Here is a 23034-nt window from a genome sequence, read left to right as displayed (position 1 = left end):
GCTCATACCTCCAACCTTTCGGTTAACAGCCAATCGCGCTAGCCAATTGCGCCACGGAGACAGTCGTGCTCCGCTCTCACCACCATCAGAGCATGTCTTCAAAGCTATCAGCAAAAAATAAAAAAAGCAACACACCACTACCGGGTGGGCTCGAACCTCCAACCTCTCGGTTAACAGTCGATCGCGCTAGCCAATGGCGCCACGGAGACAGTCGTGCTCCACTCTCACCACCATCAGGACATATCTTCAAATCTATCAGTCTAAAGAAAAAAAAGCGCCGCACCTCCACCGGGTGGGCTCGTACCTCCAACCTTTCGGTTAACAGCCGATCGAGCTAGCCAATTGCGTCACGGAGACAGTCCTGCTCCACACTCACCACCATCAAAACATATTTTCAAAGCTATCAGCAAAAAATAAAAAAAGCAACACACCACTCCCGGGAGGGCTCGAACCTCCAACCTTTCGGTTAACAGCCGACCGCGCTAGCCAATTGCGCCACGGAGACAGACGTGCTCAACTCTCACCACCATAAGAACATTTCTTCAAAGCTATCAGCCCAAAGAAAAAAAAGCGCCGCACCACTCCCGGAAGGGCTCGAACCTCAAACCTTTCAGTTAACAGCCGATCTAATAGCCAATTGCGCCATGGAGACAGTCGTGCTCCACTCTCTCCACCATCAGAACATATCTTCAAAGCTATCAGCCCAAAGAAAAAAAAGCGCCGCACCACCACCGGGTGGGCTCGTACCTCCAACCTTTCGGTTAACAGCCGATCGCGCTAGCCAATTGCGCCACGGAGACAGTCGTGCTCCACTCTCACCACCATCATTACATATCTTCAAAGCTATCTGCCCAAAATAAAAAAGCAACACACAACTCCCGGAAAGGCTCGAACCTCAAACCTTTCAGTTAACAGCCGATCGAATAGCCAATTGCGCCATGGAGACAGTCGTGCTCCACTCTCACCACCATCAGAACATATCTTCAAAGCTATCAGCCCAAAGAAAAAAAAGCGCCGCACCACCACCGGGTGGGCTCGTACCTCCAACCTTTCGGTTAACAGCTGATCGCGCTAGCCAATTGCGCCGCGGAGACAGTCGTGCTCCACTCTCACCACCATCAGAACATATCTTCAAAGCTATCAGCCCAAAATAAAAAAAGCAACACACCACTCCCGGGAGGGCTCGTACCTCCAACCTTTTGGTTAACAGCCGATCGCGTTAGCCGATTGCGCCACGGAGACAGTCCTGCTCCACTCTCACCAACATCAGAACATATCTTCAACGTTATCAGCCCAAAGAAAAAAAAGCGCCGCACCACCACCGGGTGGGCTTGTACCTCCAACTTTCGGTTAACAGCCGATCGCGCTAGCCAATTGCGCCACGGAGACAGTCGTGCTCCACTCTCGCCACCATCAATACATATCTTCAAAGCTCTCAGCCCAAATTAAAAAAAGCAACACACCACTCCCGGGAGGGCTCGAACCTCCAACCTTTCGGTTAACAGCCGATCGCGCTAGCCAATTGCGCCACGAAGACAGTCGTGCTCCACTCTCACCACCATCAGAACATATCTTCAAAGCTATCAGCCCAAAGAAAAACAAGCGCCACACCACCACCGGGTGGGCTCGTACCTCCAACCTTTCGGTTAACAGCCGATCGCGCTAGCCCATTGCGCCACGGGGACAGTCCTGCTCCACTCTCAACACCATCAGAACATATCTTCAAAGCTATCAGCCCAAAGAAAAAAAAGCGCCGCACCACCACCGGGTGGGCTCGTACCTCCAACCTTTCGGTTAACAGCCGATCGCACTAGTCAATTGCGCCACGGAGACAGTCGTGCTCCACACTCACCACCATCAGAACATATCTTCAAAGCTATCAGCCCAAAGAAAAAAAAGCGCCGCACCTCCACCAGGTGGGCCCGAACCTCCAACCTTTCGGTTAACAGCCGATAGCGCTAGCCAATTGCGCCACGGAGACAGTCGTGCTCCACTCTTACCACCATCAGAACACATCTTCGAAGCTATCAGCCCAACGAAAAAAAAGCGCCGCACCACCACCGGGTGGGCTCGAACCTCCAACCTATCGGTTAACAGCCGATCGCGCTAGCCAATAGCGCCACGGAGACAGTCGTGCTCCACTCTCACCACCATGAGAACATATCTTCAAAGCTATCAGCCCAAAGAAAAAAAAGCAATGCACCACTCCCGAGAGGGCTCGTACGTCCAACCTTTCGGTTAACAGCCGATCGCGCTAGCCAATTGCGCCACGGAGACAGTCCTGCTGCACACTTACCACCACGAGAACATATCTTCAAAGCTATCAGCCCAAAATAAAAAAAGCAACACACCACTCCCGGGAGGGCTCAAACCTCCAACCTTTCGGTTAACTGCCGATCGCGCTAGCCTAATGCGCCACGGGGACAGTCGTGCTCCACTTTCACCAACTTCAGAACATATCTTCAAAGCTATCAGCCCAAAAAAAAGCGCCGCACCAGCACCAGGTGGGCCTGAACCTCAAACCTTTCGGTTAACAGCCGATCGCGCTAGCCAATTGCGCCAAGGAGACAGTCCTGCTCCACTCTCACCACCATCAGAACATATCTTCAAAGCAATCAGCCCCCAAAAAAGCAACACACCACTCCCGCGAGGGCTCGAACCTCCAACCTTTGAGTTAACAGCCGATCGCATAGCCAATTGCGCCATGGAGGCAGTCATGCTCCACACTCACCACCATCATTACATATCTTCAAAGCTATCAGCCCAAAATAAAAAAGCAACACACCACTCCCGGAAGGGCTCGAACCTCAAACCTTTCAGTTAACAGCCGATCGAATAGCCAATTGCGCCATGGAGACAGTCGTGCTCCACTCTCACCACCATCAGAACATATCTTCAAAGCTATCAGCCAAAGGAAAAAAAGCGCCGCACCACCACCAGGTGGGCTCGTACCTCCAACCTTTCGGTTAACAGCCGATCGCGCTAGCCAATTGCGCCACGGAGAAAGTCGTGCTCCACTCTCACCACCATCAGAACATATCTTCAAAGCTATCAGCCCAAAATAAAGAAAGCAACACACCACTCCCGGAAGGGCTCGTACCTCCAACCTTTTGGTTAACTGCCGATCGCGTTAGCTGATTGCGCCACGGAGACAGTCCTGCTCCACTCTCACCACCATCAGAACATATCTTCAAAGCTATCAGCCCAAAGAAAAAAAGCGCCGCACCACCACCGGGTGGGCTCGTACCTCCAACCTTTCGGTTAACAGCCGATCGCGCTAGACAATTGCGCCACGGAGACAGTCGTGCTCCACTCTCACCACCATCAGAACATATCTTCAAAGCTATCAGCCCAAAGAAAAAAAAGCGCCGCACCACCACCAGGTGGGCCCGAACCTCCAACCTTTCGGTTAACAGCCGATAGCGCTAGCCAATTGCGCCACGGAGACAGTCGTGTTCCACTCTTACCACCATCCGAACACATCTTCAAAGCTATCAGCCCAAAGAAAAAAAAAGCGCCGACCACTACCGGGTGGGCTCGAACCTCCAACCTTTCGGTTAACAGCCGATCTCGCTAGCCAATAGCGCCACGGAGGCAGTCGTGCTCCACTCTCACCACCATGAGAACATATCTTCAAAGCTATCAGCCCAAAGAAAAAAAAGCAATGCACCACTCCCGGGAGGGCTCGTACGTCTAACCTTTCGGTTAACAGCCGATCGCGCTAGCCAATTGCGCCACGGAGACAGTCCTGCTCCACACTCACCACCACCAGAACATATCTTCAAAGCTATCAGCCCGAAATAAAAAAAAGCAACACACCACTCCCGGGAGGGCTCAAACCTCCAATCTTTCGGTTAACAGCCGATCGCGCTAGCCTATTGCGCCACGGGGACAGTCGTGCTTCACTCTCACCACCATCAGAACATATCTTCAAAGCTATCAGCCTAAAGAAAAGAAAGCGCCGCACCAGCACCGTTTGGGCCCGAACCTCAAACCTTTCGGTTAACCGCCAATCGCGGCAGCCAATTGCGCCACGGAGACAGTCCTGCTCCACTCTCACCACCATCAGAACATATCTTCGAAGCTATCAGCCCAAAGAAAAAAAGCAACACACTGCTCCCGGGAGGGTTCGAACATCCAAACTTTCAGTCAACAGCCGATCGAATAGCCAATTGCGCCACGGAGACAGTCGTGCTCCACTCTCACCACCATCAGAACATATCTTCAAAGCTATCAGTCCAAAGAAAAAAAAGCGCCGCACCACCACTGCGTGGGCTCGTGCCTCCAAACTTTCGGTTAACAGCCGATCGCGTTAGCCAATGGCGCCACGGAGACAGTCCTGCTCCACTCTCACCAACATCAGAACATATCTTCAAAGCTATCTGCCCAAAGAATAAAAAGCAACACACCACTCCCGGGAGGGCTCGTACCTCCAACCTTTCGGTTAACAGCCGATCGCGCTAGCCAAATGCGCCACGGAGACAGTCGTGCTCCACTCTCACCACCGTCAGAACATTTCTTCAGAGCTATCAGCCCAAAGAAAAAAAGCGCTGCACCACCACCGGGTGGGCTCGTACCTCCAACCTTTCGGTTAACAGCCGATCGCGCTAGCCAATTGCGCCACGGAGAAGTCCTGCTCCACTCTAACCACCATCAGAACATATCTTCAAAGCTATCAGCCCAAAGAAAAAAAAAGCAACACACCACTCCCGGGAGGGCTCGAACCTCCAACCTTCCGGTTAACAGCCTTTCGCATAGCCAATTGCGCCACGGAGACAGTCGTGCTCCACTCTCACCACCGTAAGAACATTTCTTCAGAGCTATCAGCCCAAAGAAAAAAAAAGTGCCGGACCACCACCGTGTGGGCTCGTACCTCCAACCTTTCGGTTAACAGCCGATCGCGCTAGCCAATTGCGCCACGGAGACAGTCGTGCTCCACTCTCACCGCCATCAGAACATATCTTCAAAGCTATCAGCCCAAAGAAAAAAAAAGCAATTCACCACTCCCGGGAGGACTCGAACCTCCAACCTTTCAGTTGACAGCCGATCGCGCTAGCCAATGGCGCCACGGAGACAGTCGTGCTCCACTCTCACCACCATCAGAACATATCTTCAAAGCTATCAGCCCAAAGAAAAAAAAGCGCCGCACCTCCACTGGGTAGGCTCGTACCTCCAACCTTTCGGTTAACAGCCGATCGCGCTAGCCAATTGCGCCACGGAGACATTCGTGCTCCACTCTCACCACCATCATTACATATCTTCAAAGCTATCAGCCCAAAATAAAAAAAAAACAACACACCTCTCCGAGAAGGGCTCGAACCTCAAACCTTTCAGTTAAATGCCGATCGAATAGCCAATTGCGCCATGGAGACAGTCGTGCTCCACTCTCACCACCATCAGAACATATCTTCAAAGCTATCAGCCCAAATTAAAAAAAGCAACACACCACTCCCGGGAGGGCTCGAACCTCCAACCTTTCGGTTAACAGCCGATCGCGCTAGCCAATTGCGCCACGAAGACAGTCGTGCTCCACTCTCACCACCATCAGAACATATCTTCAAAGCTATCAGCCCAAAGAAAAACAAGCGCCACACCACCACCGGGTGGGCTCGTACCTCCAACTTTTCGGTTAACAGCCGATCGCGCTAGCCCATTGCGCCACGGGGACAGTCCTGCTCCACTCTCAACACCATCAGAACATATCTTCAAAGCTATCAGCCCAAAGAAAAAAAAGCGCCGCACCACCACCGGGTGGGCTCGTACCTCCAACCTTTCGGTTAACAGCCGATTGCACTAGTCAATTGCGCCACGGAGACAGTCGTGCTCCACTCTCACCACCATCAGAACATATCTTCAAAGCTATCAGCCCAAAGAAAAAAAAGCGCCGCACCACCACCAGGTGGGCCCGAACCTCCAACCTTTCGGTTAACAGCCGATAGCGCTAGCCAATTGCGCCACGGAGACAGTCGTGCTCCACTCTTACCACCATCAGAACACATCTTCGAAGCTATCAGCCCAACGAAAAAAAAAGCGCCGCACCACCACCGGGTGGGCTCGAACCTCCAACCTATCGGTTAACAGCCGATCGCGCTAGCCAATAGCGCCACGGAGACAGTCGTGCTCCACTCTCACCACCATGAGAACATATCTTCAAAGCTATCAGCCCAAAGAGAAAAAAAGCAATGCACCACTCCCGAGAGGGCTCGTACGTCCAACCTTTCGGTTAACAGCCGATCGCGCTAGCCAATTGCGCCACGGAGACAGTCCTGCTGCACACTTACCACCACGAGAACATATCTTCAAAGCTATCAGCCCAAAATAAAAAAAGCAACACACCACTCCCGGGAGGGCTCAAACCTCCATTCTTTCGGTTAACTGCCGATCGCGCTAGCCTATTGCGCCACGGGGACAGTCGTGCTCCACTTTCACCAACTTCAGAACATATCTTCAAAGCTATCAGCCCAAAAAAAAGCGCCGCACCAGCACCAGGTGGGCCTGAACCTGAAACCTTTCGGTTAACAGCCGATCGCGCTAGCCAATTGCGCCAAGGAGACAGTCCTGCTCCACTCTCACCACCATCAGAACATATCTTCAAAGCAATCAGCCCCCCAAAAAAAGCAACACACCACTCCCGCGAGGGCTCGAACCTCCAACCTTTGAGTTAACAGCCGATCGCATAGCCAATTGCGCCATGGAGACAGTCATGCTCCACTCTCACCACCATCATTACATATCTTCAAAGCTATCAGCCCAAAATAAAAAAACAACACACCACTCCCGGAAGGGCTCGAACCTCAAACCTTTCAGTTAACAGCCGATCGAATAGCCAATTGCGCCATCGAGACAGTCGTGCTCCACTCTCACCACCATCAGAACATATCTTCAAAGCTATCAGCCCAAAGGAAAAAAAGCGCCGCACCACCACCAGGTGGGCTCGTACCTCCAACCTTTCGGTTAACAGCCGATCGCACTAGCCAATTGCGCCACGGAGAAAGTCGTGCTCCACTCTCACCACCATCAGAACATATCTTCAAAGCTATCAGCCCAAAATAAAGAAAGCAACACACCACTCCCGGAAGGGCTCGTACCTCCAACCTTTCGGTTAACTGCCGATCGCGTTAGCTGATTGCGCCACGGAGACAGTCCTGCTCCACTCTCACCACCATCAGAACATATCTTCAAAGCTATCAGCCCAAAGAAAAAAAGCGCCGCACCACCACCGGGTGGGCTCGTACCTCCAACCTTTCGGTTAACAGCCGATCGCGCTAGACAATTGCGCCACGGAGACAGTCGTGCTCCACTCTCACCACCATCAGAACATATCTTCAAAGCTATCAGTCCAAAGAAAAAAAAGCGCCGCACCACCACCAGGTGGGCCCGAACCTCCAACCTTTCGGTTAACAGCCGATAGCGCTAGCCAATTGCGCCACTGAGACAGTCATGCTCCACTCTTATCACCATCCGAACACATCTTCAAAGCTATCAGCCCAAAGAAAAAAAAAGCGCCGCACCACTACCGGGTGGGCTCGAACCTCCAACCTTTCGGTTAACAGCCGATCTCGCTAGCCAATAGCGCCACGGGACAGTCGTGCTCCACTCTCACCACCATGAGAACATATCTTCAAAGCTATCAGCCCAAAGAAAAAAAAGCAATGCACCACTCCCGGGAGGGCTCGTACGTCCAACCTTTCGGTTAACAGCCGATCGCGCTAGCCAATTGCGCCACGGAGACAGTCCTGCTCCACACTCACCACCACCAGAACATATCTTCAAAGCTATCAGCCCGAAATAAAAAAAAGCAACACACCACTCCCGGGAGGGCTCAAACCTCCAATCTTTCGGTTAACAGCCGATCGCGCTAGCCTATTGCGCCACGGGGACAGTCGTGCTTCACTCTCACCACCATCAGAACATATCTTCAAAGCTATCAGCCCAAAGAAAAAAAGCGCCGCACCACCACCGGGTGGGCTCGTACCTCCAACCTTTCGGTTAACAGCCGATCGCGCTAGCCAATTGCGCCACGGAGAAGTCCTGCTCCACTCTCACCACCATCAGAACATATCTTCAAAGCTATCAGCCCAAAGAAAAAAAAAGCAACACACCACTCCCGGGAGGGCTCGAACCTCCAACCTTCCGGTTAACAGCCTTTCGCATAGCCAATTGCGCCACGGAGACAGTCGTGCTCCACTCTCACCACCGTAAGAACATTTCTTCAGAGCTATCAGCCCAAAGAAAAAAAAGTGCCGGACCACCACCGTGTGGGCTCGTACCTCCAACCTTTCGGTTAACAGCCGATCGCGCTAGCCAATTGCGCCACGGAGACAGTCGTGCTCCACTCTCACCACCATCAGAACATATCTTCAAAGCTATCAGCCCGAAAAAAAAGCAATTCACCACTCCCGGGAGGACTCGAACCTCCAACCTTTCAGTTGACAGCCGATCGCGTTAGCCGATTGCGCCACGGAGACAGTCCTGCTCCACTCTCACCACCATCAGAACATATCTTCAAAGCTATCAGCCCAAAGAGTAAAAAGCAACACACCACTCCTGGGAGGGCTCCTACCCCCAACCTTTCGGTTAACAGCCGATCGCGCTAGCCAATTTCGCCACGGAGACAGTCGTGCTCCACTCTCACCACCGTCAGAATATTTCTTCTGAGCTATCAGTCCAAAGAAAAAAAGCGCCGCACCACCACCGGTTGGGCTCTTACCTCCAACCTTTCGGTTAACAGCCGATCGCGCTAGCCAATTGCGCCACGGAGACAGTCGTGCTCCACTCTCACCACCATCAGAACATATCTTCAAAGCTATCAGCCCAAAATAAAAAAAAAGCAACACACCTCTCCGAGAAGGGCTCGAACCTCAAACCTTTCAGTTAAATGCCGATCGAATAGCCAATTGCGCCACGGAGACAGTCGTGCTCCACTCTCACCACCATCAGAACATATCTTCAAAGCTATCAGCCCAAAGAAAAAAAGCAACACACCACTCCCGGGAGGGCTCGTACCTCCAACCTTTCGGTTAACAGCCGATCGCGTTAGCCGATTGCGCCACGGAGACAGTCCTGCTCCACTCTCACCACCATCAGAACATATCTTCAAAGCTATCAGCCCAAAGAGTAAAAAGCAACACACCACTCCTGGGAGGGCTCCTACCCCCAACCTTTCGGTTAACAGCCGATCGCGCTAGCCAATTTCGCCACGGAGACAGTCGTGCTCCACTCTCACCACCGTCAGAATATTTCTTCTGAGCTATCAGTCCAAAGAAAAAAAGCGCCGCACCACCACCTGTTGGGCTCTTACCTCCAACCTTTCGGTTAACAGCCGATCGCGCTAGCCAATTGCGCCACGGAGACAGTCGTGCTCCACTCTTACCACCATCAGAACATATCTGTAAAGCTATCAGCCCAAAGAAAAAAAAGCAACGCACCAGTCCCGGGAGGACTCGTCCCTCCAACCTTTCGGTTAACAGCCGATCGCGCTAGCCAATTGCGTCACGGAGACAGTCCTGCTCCACACTCACCACCATCAAAACATATTTTCAAAGCTATCAGCCCAAAATAAAAAAAGCAACACACCACCCTCGGGAGGGCTCGAACCTCCAACCTTTCGGTTAACATCCGACCGCGCTAGCCAATTGAGCCACGGAGACAGACGTGCTCCACTCTCACCACCATCAGAACATTTCTTCAAAGCTATCAGCCCAAAGAAAAAAAAGCGCCGCACCACCACCGGGTGGGCTCGTACCTCCAAATTTCGGTTAACAGCCGATCGCGCTAGCCAATTGTGCCACGGAGACAGTCCTGCTCCACTCTCACCACCACGAGAACACATCTTCAAAGCTATCAGCCCAAAGAAAAAAACGCAACACACCACTCCCGGGAGGGCTCCAACCTCCAACCTTTCAGTTAACAGCCGATCGCATAGCCAATTGCGCCACGAAGACAGTCGTGCTCCACTCTCACCACCGTCAGAACATTTCTTCACAGCTATCAGCCCAAAGAAAAAAAAGCGCCACACCACCACCGGGTGGGCTCGTACCTCCAACCTTTCGGTTAACAGCCGATCGCGCTAGCCAACTGCGCCACCGAGACAGTCGTGCTCCACTCTCACCACCATCAGAACATATCTTCAAAGCTATCAGCCCAAAAAAAAAGCAATACACCACTCCCGGGAGGACTCGAACCTCCAACCTTTCAGTTGACAGCCGATCGCATAGCCAATTGCGCCATGGAGACAGTCGTGCTCCACTCTCACCACCGTCAGAACATTTCTTCAGAGCTATCAGCCAAAAGGAAAAAAATCGCCGCACCACCACCGGGAGGGCTCCAACCTCCAACCTCTCGGTTAACAGCCGATCGCGCTAGCCAATTGCGCCACGGAGACAGTAGTGCTCCCCTCTCACCACCATCAGTATATCTTCAAAGCTATCAGCCCAAAGAAAAAAAAGCGCCGCACCTCCACCGGGTGGGCTCGCACCTCCACCGGGTAGGCTCGTACCTCCAACCTTTCGGTTAACAGCCGATCGCGCTAGCCAATTGCACCACGGAGACAGTCCTGCTCCACACTCACCACCATCAGAACATATTTTCAAAGCTATCAGCCCAAAATAAAAACAAGCGACACACCACTCCCGGGAGGGCTCGAACCTCCAACCTTTCGGTTAACAGCCGATCGCGCTAGCCAATTGCGCCACGGAGACAGTCGTGCTCCACTCACACCACCGTCAGAACATTTCTTCAGAGCTATCAGCCCAAAGAAAAAAAATCGCCGCACCACAACCAGGTGGGCTCGTACCTCTAAATTTCGGTTAACAGCTGATCGCACTAGCCAAATGCGCAACGGAGACCAAAGAAAAACAATCGCCGCACCACCACCGCGTGGGCTCGTACCTCTAACCTTCGGTTAACAGCCGATCGCGCTAGCCCATTCCGCCACGGAGACAGTCCTGCTCCACTCTCACCACCATCAGAACATGTCTTCAAAGCTATCAGCCCAAAGAAAAAAAAAGCGCCGCACCACCACCGGGTGGGCTCGTACCTCCAACCTTTCGGTTAACAGCCGATCGCGTTAGCCGATTGCGCCACGGAGACAGTCCTGCTCCACTCTCACCACGATCAGAACATATCTTCAAAGTTATCAGCCCAGAGAATAAAAAGCAACACACCACTCCCGGGAGGGCCCGAACCTCCAACCTTTTGGTTAACAGCTGATAGCGCTAGCCAATTGCGCCACGGAGACAGTCGTGCTCCCCTCTTACCACCGTCAGAACACATCTTCTGAGCTATCAGCCCAAAGAAAAAAAAGCGCCGCACCACTACCGGGTGCGCTCGAACCTCCAACCTTTCGGTTAACAGCCGATCGCCCTAGCCAATAGCGCCACGGAGACAGTCGTGCTCCACTCTCACCACCATGAGAACATATCTTCAAAGCTATCAGCCCAAAGAAAAAAAAGCAATGCACCACTCCCGGGAGGGCTCGTACGTCCAACCTTTCGGTTAACAGCCGATCGCGCTAGCCAATTGCGCCACGGAGACAGTCCTGCTCCACACTCACCACCACCAGAACATATCTTCAAAGCTATCAGCCCGAAATAAAAAAAGCAACACACCACTCCCGGGAGGGCTCCAATCTTTCGGTTAACAGCCGATCGCGCTAGCCTATTGCGCCACGGGGACAGTCGTGCTTCACTCTCACCACCATCAGAACATATCTTCAAAGCTATCAGCCTAAAGAAAAGAAAGCGCCGCACCAGCACCGGGTGGGCCCGAACCTCAAACCTTTCGGTTAACAGCCGATCGAATAGCCAATTGCGCCACGGAGACAGTCGTGCTCCACTCTCACCACCATCAGAACATATCTTCAAAGCTATCAGCCCAAAGAAAAAAAAAGCAACACACCACTCCCGGGAGGGCTCGAACCTCCAACCTTCCGGTTAACAGCCTTTCGCATAGCCAATTGCGCCACGGAGACAGTCGTGCTCCACTCTCACCACCGTCAGAACATTTCTTCTGAGCTATCAGTCCAAAGAAAAAAAGCGCCGCACCACCACCGGTTGGGCTCTTACCTCCAACCTTTCGGTTAACAGCCGATCGCGTTAGCCGATTGCGCCACGGAGACAGTCCTGCTCCACTCTCACCACCATCAGAACATATCTTCAAAGCTATCAGCCCAAAGAGTAAAAAGCAACACACCACTCCCGGGAGGGCTCCTACCCCCAACCTTTCGGTTAACAGCCGATCGCGCTAGCCAATTTCGCACGGAGACAGTCGTGCTCCACTCTCACCACCGTCAGAACATTTCTTCTGAGCTATCAGTCCAAAGAAAAAAAGCGCCGCACCACCACCGGTTGGGCTCGTACCTCCAACCTTTCGGTTAACAGCAGATCGCGCTAGCCAATTGCGCCACGGAGACAGTCGTGCTCCACTCTTACCACCATCAGAACATATCTGTAAAGCTATCAGCCCAAAGAAAAAAAAGCAACGCACCAGTCCCGGGAGGGCTCGTCCCTCCAACCTTTCGGTTAACAGCCGATCGCGCTAGCCAATTGCGTCACGGAGACAGTCCTGCTCCACACTCACCACCATCAAAACATATTTTCAAAGCTATCAGCCCAAAATAAAAAAAGCAACACACCACCCTCGGGAGGGCTCGAACCTCCAACCTTTCGGTTAACAGCCGATCGCGCTAGCCAATTGCGCCACGGAGACAGTCCTGCTCCACTCTCACCACCACGAGAACATATCTTCAAAGCTATCAGCCCAAAAAAAAGCAATACACCACTCCCGGGAGGACTCGAACCTCCAACCTTTCAGTTGACAGCCGATCGCATAGCCAATTGCGCCATGGAGACAGTCGTGCTCCACTCTCACCACCGTCAGAACATTTCTTCAGAGCTATCAGCCAAAAGGAAAAAAATCGCCGCACCACCACCGGGAGGGCTCCAACCTCCAACCTGTCGGTTAACAGCCGATCGCGCTAGCCAATTGCGCCACGGAGACAGTCGTGCTCCACTCTCACCACCATCAGGACATATCTTCAAAGCTATCAGTCCAAAGAAAAAAAAGCGCCGCACCTCCACCGGGTGGGCTCGTACCTCCAACCTTTCGGTTAACAGCCGATCGAGCTAGCCAATTGCGTCACGGAGACAGTCCTGCTCCACACTCACCACCATCAAAACATATTTTCAAAGCTATCAGCAAAAAATAAAAAAAGCAACACAACACTCCCGGGAGGGCTCGAGCCTCCAACCTTTCGGTTAACAGCCAACCGCGCTAGCCAATTGCGCCACGGAGACAGACGTGCTCAACTCTCACCACCATCAGAACATTTCTTCAAAGCTATCAGCCCAAAGAAAAAAAAGCGCCGCACCACTCCCGGAAGGGCTCGTACCTCCATCCTTTCGGTTAACAGCCGATCGCGCTAGCCACTTGCGCCATGAAGACAGCCGTGCTCCACTCTCCCCACCATCAGAATATATCTTCAAAGCTATCAGCCCAAAGAAAAACAAGCGCCGCACCACCACCGGGTGGGCTCGTACCTCCAACCTTTCTGTTAACAGCTGATCGCGCTAAACCATTGCGCCACGGAGACAGTCCTGCTCCACTCTCAACACCATCAGAACATATCTTCAAAGCTATCATCCCAAAGAAAAAAAAGCGCCGCACCACCACCGGTTGGGCTCGTACCTCCAACCTTTCGGTTAACAGCGGATCGCGCTAGCCAATTGCGCCACGGAGACAGTCGTGCTCCACTCTCACCACCATCAGAACATTCCTTCAAAGCTATCAGCCCAAAATAAAAAAAGCAACACACCACTCCCGGGAGGGCTCGCACCTCCAACCTTTCGGTTAACAGCCGATCGCGTTAGCCGATTGCGCCACGGAGACAGTCGTGCTCCACTCTCACCACCATCAGAACATATCTTCAAAGCTATCAGCCCAAAATAAAAAAAAGCAACACACCACTCCCGGGAGGGCTCGTACCTCCAACCTTTCGGTTAACAGCCGATCGCGTTAGCCGATTGCGCCACGGAGACAGTCCTGCTCCACTCTCACCACCATCAGAACATAGCTTCAAAGCTATCAGCCCAAAGAAAAAAAGCGCCGCACCACCACCTGGTGGGCTCGTACCTTCAACCTTTCGGTTAACAGCCGATCGCGCTAGCCAATTGCGCCACGGAGACAGTCGTGCTCCACTCTCACCACCATCAGAACATATCTTCAAAGCTATCAGCCCAAAGAAAAAAAAGCGCTGCACCACCACCAGGTGGGCCCGAACCTCCAACCTTTCGGTTAACAGCCGATAGCGCTAGCCAATTGCGCCACGGAGACAGTCGTGCTCCACTCTTACCACCATCAGAACACATCTTCAAAGCTATCAGCCCAAAGAAAAAAAAGCAATACACCACTCCCGCGGGACTCGAACCTCCAACCTTTCAGTTGACAGCCGATCGCATAGCCAATTGCGCCATGGAGACAGTCGTGCTCCACTCTCACCACCGTAAGAACATTTCTTCAGAGCTATCAGCCAAAAGGAAAAAAAATCGCCGCACCACCACCGGTTGGGCTCCAACTTCCAACCTCTCGGTTAACAGCCGATCGCGCTAGCCAATTGCGCCACGGAGACAGTCGTGCTCCACTCTCACCACCATCGGAACATATCTTCAAAGCTATCAGCCCAAAGAAAAAAAAGCGCCGCACCTCCACCGGGTAGGCTCGTACCTCCAACCTTTCGGTTAACAGCCGATCGCGCTAGCCAATTGCGCCACGGAGACAGTCCTGCTCCACACTCACCACCATCAGAACATATTTTCAAAGCTATCAGCCCAAAATAAAAAAAGCAACACACCACTCCCGGGAGGGCTCGAACCTCCAACCTTTCGGTTAACCGCCGATCGCGCTAGCCAATTGCGCCACAGAGACAGTCGTGCTCCACTCTCACCACCATCATTACATATCTTCATAGCTATCAGCCCAAAATAAAAAAAGCAACACAACACTCCCGGCAGGGCTCGAACCTCAAACCTTTCAGTTAACAGCCGATCGAATAGCCAATTGCGCCATGGAGACAGTCGTGCTCCACTCTCACCACCATCAGAACATATCTTCAAAGCTATCAGCCCAAAGAAAAAAAAGCGCCGCACCACCACCGGGTTTGCTCGTCCCTCCAACCTTTCGATTAACAGCCGATCGCGCTAGCCAATTGCGCCACAGAGACAGTCGTGCTCCACTCTCACCACCATCAGAACATATCTTCAAAGCTATCAGCCCAAAATAAAAAAAGCAACACACCACTCCCGGGAGGGCTCGTACCTCCAACCTTTCGGTTAACAGCCGATCGCGTTAGCCGATTGCGCCACGGAGACAGTCGTGCTCCACTCTCACCACCATCAGAACATATCTTCAAAGCTATCAGCCCAAAAAAAACAAGCGCCGCACCACCACCGGGTGGGCTCGTACCTCCAAAATTTCAGTTAACAGCCGATAGCGCTAGCCCATTGCGCCACGGAGACAGTCCTGCTCCACTCTCAACACCATCAGAACATATCTTCAAAGCTATCATCCCAAAGAAAAAAAAGCGCCGCACCACCACCGGTTGGGCTCGTACCTCCAACCTTTCGGTTAACAGCCGATTGCGCTAGCCAATTGCGCCACGGAGACAGTCGTGCTCCACTCTCACCACCATCAGAACATATCTTCAAAGCTATCAGCCCAAAATAAAAAAAGCAACACACCACTCCCGGGAGGGCTCGCACCTCCAACCTTTCGGTTAACAGCCGATCGCGTTAGCCGATTGCGCCACGGAGACAGTCGTGTCCACTCTCACCACCATCAGAACATATCTTCAAAGCTATCAGCCCAAAATAAAAAAAGCAACACACCACTCCCGGGAGGGCTCGTACCTCCAACCTTTCGGTTAACAGCCGACCGAGTTAGCCGATTGCGCCACGGAGACAGTCCTGCTCCACTCTCACCACCATCAGAACATAACTTCAAAGCTATCAGCCCAAAGAAAAAAAGCGCCGCACCACCACCGGGTGGGCTCGTACCTTCAACCTTTCGGTTAACAGCCGATCGCGCTAGCCAATTGCGCCACGGAGACAGTCGTGCTCCACTCTCACCACCATCAGAACATATCTTCAAAGCTATCAGCCCAAAGAAAAAAAAGCGCCGCACCACCACCAGGTGGGCCCGAACCTCCAATCTTTCGGTTAACAGCCGATAGCGCTAGCCAATTGCGCCACGGAGACAGTCGTGCTCCACTCTTACCACCATCAAAACACATCTTCAAAGCTATCAGCCCAAAGAAAAAAAAGCAATACACCACTCCCACGGGACTCGAACCTCCAACCTTTCAGTTGACAGCCGATCGCATAGCCAATTGCGCCATGGAGACAGTCGTGCTCCACTCTCACCACCGTCAGAACATTTCTTCAGAGCTATCAGCCAAAAGGAAAAAAATCGCCGCACCACCACCGGGAGGGCTCCAACCTCCAACCTGTCGGTTAACAGCCGATCGCGCTAGCCAATTGCGCCACGGAGACAGTCGTGCTCCACTCTCACCACCATCAGGACATATCTTCAAAGCTATCAGTCCAAAGAAAAAAAAGCGCCGCACCTCCACCGGGTGGGCTCGTACCTCCAACCTTTCGGTTAACAGCCGATCGAGCTAGCCAATTGCGTCACGGAGACAGTCCTGCTCCACACTCACCACCATCAAAACATATTTTCAAAGCTATCAGCAAAAAATAAAAAAAGCAACACAACACTCCCGGGAGGGCTCGAGCCTCCAACCTTTCGGTTAACAGCCAACCGCGCTAGCCAATTGCGCCACGGAGACAGACGTGCTCAACTCTCACCACCATCAGAACATTTCTTCAAAGCTATCAGCCCAAAGAAAAAAAAGCGCCGCACCACTCCCGGAAGGGCTCGTACCTCCAACCTTTCGGTTAACAGCCGATCGCGCTAGCCACTTGCGCCATGAAGACAGCCGTGCTCCACTCTCCCCACCATCAGAATATATCTTCAAAGCTATCAGCCCAAAGAAAAACAAGCGCCGCACCACCACCGGGTGGGCTCGTACCTCCAACCTTTCTGTTAACAGCTGATCGCGCTAACCCATTGCGCCACGGAGACAGTCCTGCTCCACTCTCAACACCATCAGAACATATCTTCAAAGCTATCATCCCAAAGAAAAAAAAGCGCCGCACCACCACCGGTTGGGCTCGTACCTCCAACCTTTCGGTTAACAGCGGATCGCGCTAGCCAATTGCGCCACGGAGACAGTCGTGCTCCACTCTCACCACCATCAGAACATTCCTTCAAAGCTATCAGCCCAAAATAAAAAAAGCAACACACCACTCCCGGGAGGGCTCGCACCTCCAACCTTTCGGTTAACAGCCGATCGCGTTAGCCGATTGCGCCACGGAGACAGTCGTGCTCCACTCTCACCACCATCAGAACATATCTTCAAAGCTATCAGCCCAAAATAAAAAAAAGCAACACACCACTCCCGGGAGGGCTCGTACCTCCAACCTTTCGGTTAACAGCCGATCGCGTTAGCCGATTGCGCCACGGAGACAGTCCTGCTCCACTCTCACCACCATCAGAACATAGCTTCAAAGCTATCAGCCCAAAGAAAAAAAGCGCCGCACCACCACCTGGTGGGCTCGTACCTTCAACCTTTCGGTTAACAGCCGATCGCGCTAGCCAATTGCGCCACGGAGACAGTCGTGCTCCACTCTCACCACCATCAGAACATATCTTCAAAGCTATCAGCCCAAAGAAAAAAAAGCGCTGCACCACCACCAGGTGGGCCCGAACCTCCAACCTTTCGGTTAACAGCCGATAGCGCTAGCCAATTGCGCCACGGAGACAGTCGTGCTCCACTCTTACCACCATCAGAACACATCTTCAAAGCTATCAGCCCAAAGAAAAAAAAGCAATACACCACTCCCGCGGGACTCGAACCTCCAACCTTTCAGTTGACAGCCGATCGCATAGCCAATTGCGCCATGGAGACAGTCGTGCTCCACTCTCACCACCGTAAGAACATTTCTTCAGAGCTATCAGCCAAAAGGAAAAAAAATCGCCGCACCACCACCGGTTGGGCTCCAACTTCCAACCTCTCGGTTAACAGCCGATCGCGCTAGCCAATTGCGCCACGGAGACAGTCGTGCTCCACTCTCACCACCATCGGAACATATCTTCAAAGCTATCAGCCCAAAGAAAAAAAAGCGCCGCACCTCCACCGGGTAGGCTCGTACCTCCAACCTTTCGGTTAACAGCCGATCGCGCTAGCCAATTGCGCCACGGAGACAGTCCTGCTCCACACTCACCACCATCAGAACATATTTTCAAAGCTATCAGCCCAAAATAAAAAAAGCAACACACCACTCCCGGGAGGGCTCGAACCTCCAACCTTTCGGTTAACCGCCGATCGCGCTAGCCAATTGCGCCACAGAGACAGTCGTGCTCCACTCTCACCACCATCATTACATATCTTCATAGCTATCAGCCCAAAATAAAAAAAGCAACACAACACTCCCGGCAGGGCTCGAACCTCAAACCTTTCAGTTAACAGCCGATCGAATAGCCAATTGCGCCATGGAGACAGTCGTGCTCCACTCTCACCACCATCAGAACATATCTTCAAAGCTATCAGCCCAAAGAAAAAAAAGCGCCGCACCACCACCGGGTTTGCTCGTACCTCCAACCTTTCGATTAACAGCCGATCGCGCTAGCCAATTGCGCCACAGAGACAGTCGTGCTCCACTCTCACCACCATCAGAACATATCTTCAAAGCTATCAGCCCAAAATAAAAAAAGCAACACACCACTCCCGGGAGGGCTCGTACCTCCAACCTTTCGGTTAACAGCCGATCGCGTTAGCCGATTGCGCCACGGAGACAGTCGTGCTCCACTCTCACCACCATCAGAACATATCTTCAAAGCTATCAGCCCAAAAAAAAACAAGCGCCGCACCACCACCGGGTGGGCTCGTACCTCCAAAATTTCAGTTAACAGCCGATAGCGCTAGCCCATTGCGCCACGGAGACAGTCCTGCTCCACTCTCAACACCATCAGAACATATCTTCAAAGCTATCATCCCAAAGAAAAAAAAGCGCCGCACCACCACCGGTTGGGCTCGTACCTCCAACCTTTCGGTTAACAGCCGATTGCGCTAGCCAATTGCGCCACGGAGACAGTCGTGCTCCACTCTCACCACCATCAGAACATATCTTCAAAGCTATCAGCCCAAAATAAAAAAAGCAACACACCACTCCCGGGAGGGCTCGCACCTCCAACCTTTCGGTTAACAGCCGATCGCGTTAGCCGATTGCGCCACGGAGACAGTCGTGTCCACTCTCACCACCATCAGAACATATCTTCAAAGCTATCAGCCCAAAATAAAAAAAGCAACACACCACTCCCGGGAGGGCTCGTACCTCCAACCTTTCGGTTAACAGCCGACCGAGTTAGCCGATTGCGCCACGGAGACAGTCCTGCTCCACTCTCACCACCATCAGAACATAACTTCAAAGCTATCAGCCCAAAGAAAAAAAGCGCCGCACCACCACCGGGTGGGCTCGTACCTTCAACCTTTCGGTTAACAGCCGATCGCGCTAGCCAATTGCGCCACGGAGACAGTCGTGCTCCACTCTCACCACCATCAGAACATATCTTCAAAGCTATCAGCCCAAAGAAAAAAAAGCGCCGCACCACCACCAGGTGGGCCCGAACCTCCAATCTTTCGGTTAACAGCCGATAGCGCTAGCCAATTGCGCCACGGAGACAGTCGTGCTCCACTCTTACCACCATCAAAACACATCTTCAAAGCTATCAGCCCAAAGAAAAAAAAGCAATACACCACTCCCACGGGACTCGAACCTCCAACCTTTCAGTTGACAGCCGATCGCATAGCAAATTGCGCCATGGAGACAGTCGTGCTCCACTCTCACCACCGTCAGAACATTTCTTCAGAGCTATCAGCCAAAAGGAAAAAAAATCGCCGCACCACCACCGGGTGGGCTCCAACTTCCAACCTCTCGGTTAACAGCCGATCGCGCTAGCCAATTGCGCCACGGAGACAGTCTTGCTCCACTCTCACCACCATCAGAACATATCTTCAAAGCTATCAGCCCAAAGAAAAAAAAGCGCCGCACCTCCACCGGGTAGGCTCGTACCTCCAACCTTTCGGTTAACAGCCGATCGCGCTAGCCAATTGCGCCACGGAGACAGTCCTGCTCCACACTCACCACCATCAGAACATATTTTCAAAGCTATCAGCCCAAAATAAAAAAAGAAACACACCACTCCCAGGAGGGCTCGAACCTCCAACCTTTCGGTTAACCGCCGATCGCGCTAGCCAATTGCGCCACAGAGACAGTCGTGCTCCACTCTCACCACCATCATTACATATCTTCATAGCTATCAGCCCAAAATAAAAAAAGCAACACAACACCCCCGGCAGGGCTCGAACCTCAAACCTTTCATTTAACAGCCGATCGAATAGCCAATTGCGCCATGGAGACAGTCGTGCTCCACTCTCACCACCATCAGAACATATCTTCAAAGCTATCAGCCCAAAGAAAAAAAAGCGCCGCACCACCACCGGGTGGGCTCGTACCTCCAACCTTTCGGTTAACAGCCGATCGCGCTAGCCAATTGCGCCACGGAGACAGTCGTGCTCCACTCTCACCACCATCAGAAAATATCTTCAAAGCTATCAGCCCAAAATAAAAACAGCAACACACCACTCCCGGGAGGGCTCGTACCTCCAACCTTTCGGTTAACAGCCGATCGCGTTAGCCGATTGCGCCACGGAGAAAGTCGTGCTCCACTCTCACCACCATCAGAACATATCTTCAAAGCTATCAGCCCAAAGAAAAAAAAGCGCCGCACCTCCACCGGGTAGGCTCGTACCTCCAACCTTTCGGTTTACAGCCGATCGCGCTAGCCAATTGCGCCACGGAGACAGTCCTGCTTCACACTCACCACCATCAGAACATATTTTCAAAGCTATCAGCCCAAAATAAAAAAAGCAACACACCACTCCCGGGAGGGCTCAAACCTCCAACCTTTCGGTTAACAGCCGATCGCGCTAGCCAATTGCGCCACGGAGACAGTCGTGCTCCACTCTTACCACCATCAGAACACATCTTCAAACCTTTCAGCCCAAAGAAATAAAGCGCCGCACCACCACCGGGTGGGCTCGAACCTCCAACCTTTCGGTTAACAGCCGATCGCGCTAGCCAATAGCGCCACGGAGACAGTCGTGCTCCAATCTCACCACCATGAGAACATATCTTCAAAACTATCAGCCCAAAGAAAAAAAAGCAACACACCACTCCCGGGAGGGCTCAAACCTCCAACCTTTCGGTTAACAGCCGATCGCGCTAGCCTATTGCGCCACGGGGACAGTCGTGCTCCACTCTCACCACCATCAGAACATATCTTCAAAGCTATCAGCCCAAAGAAAAGAAAGCGCCGCACCAGCACCGGGTGGGCTCGTACCTCCAACCTTTCGGTTAACAGCCGATCGCGCTAGCCAATTGCTTCACGGAGACAGTCCTGCTCAACACTCACCACCATCAGAACATATTTTCAAAGCTATCAGCCCAAAGAAAAAAAAGCAACACACCACTCCCGGGAGGGCTCGTACCTCCAACCTTTTAGTTAACAGCCGATCGCGCTAGCCAAATGCGCCACGGAGACAGTCGTGCTCCACTCTCACCACCGTCAGAACATTTCTTCAGAGCTATGAGCCCAAAGAAAAAAAGCGCCGCACCACACCGGGTGGGCTCGTACCTCCAACCTTTCGGTTAACAGCCGATCGCGCTAGCCTATTGCGCCACGGAGACAGTCCTGCTCCACTCTCACCACCATCAAAACATATCTTCAAAGCTATCAGCCTCAAAAAAAAGCAACACACCACTCCCGGGAGGGCTCGAACCTCCAACCTTCCGGTTAACAGCATTTCGCATAGCCAATTGCGCCACGGAGACAGTCGTGCTCCACTCTCACCACCGTCAAAACATTTCTTCAGAGCTATCAGTCCAAAGAATAAAAAAGTGCCGGACCACCACCGTGTGGGCTCGTACCTCCAACCTTTCGGTTAACAGCCGATCGCGCTAGCAAATTGCGCCACGGAGACAGTCGTGCTCCACTCTCACCACCATCAGAACAAATCTTCTAAGCTATCAGCGCAAAATAAAAAAAGCAACACACCACTCTCGGGAGGGCTCGCACCTCCAACCTTTCGGTTAACAGCCGATCGCGTTAGCCGATTGCGCCACGGAGACAGTCGTGCTCCACTCTCACCACCATCAGAACATATCTTCAAAGCTATCAGCCCAAAATAAAAAAAGCAACACACCACTCCCGGGAGGGCTCGTACCTCCAACCTTTCGGTTAACAGCCGATCGCGTTAGCCGATTGCGCCACGAAGACAGTCCTGCTCCACTCTCACCACCATCAGAACATATCTTCAAAGCTATCAGCCCAAAGAAAAAAAAGCGCCGCACCACCACCGGGTGGGCTCGTACCTTCAACCTTTCGGTTAACAGCCGATCGCGCTAGCCAATTGCGCCACGGAGACAGTCGTGCTCCACTCTCACCACCATCAGAACATATCTTCAAAGCTATCAGCCCAAAGAAAAAAAAGCGCCGCACCATCACCAGGTGGGCCCGAACCTCCAACCTTTCGGTTAACAGCCAATAGCGCTAGCCAATTGCGCCACGGAGACAGTCGTGCTCCACTCTTACCACCATCAGAACACATCTTCAAAGCTATCAGCCCAAAGAAAAAAAAGCAATACACCACTCCCGCGGGACTCGAACCTCCAACCTTTCAGTTGACAGCCGATCGCATAGCCAATTGCGCCATGGAGACAGTCGTGCTCCACTCTCACCACCGTCAGAACATTTCTTCAGAGCTATCAGCCAAAAGGAAAAAAAATCGCCGCACCACCACCGGGTGGGCTCCAACTTCCAACCTCTCGGTTAACAGCCGATCACGCTAGCCAATTGCGC

Source organism: Rhipicephalus microplus, chromosome 2 (genome assembly GCF_043290135.1).
Source record: "Rhipicephalus microplus isolate Deutch F79 chromosome 2, USDA_Rmic, whole genome shotgun sequence".
In the NCBI taxonomy this organism is placed as follows: Eukaryota; Metazoa; Arthropoda; class Arachnida; order Ixodida; family Ixodidae; genus Rhipicephalus; species Rhipicephalus microplus.
This window is presented reverse-complemented; position numbering follows the sequence as displayed.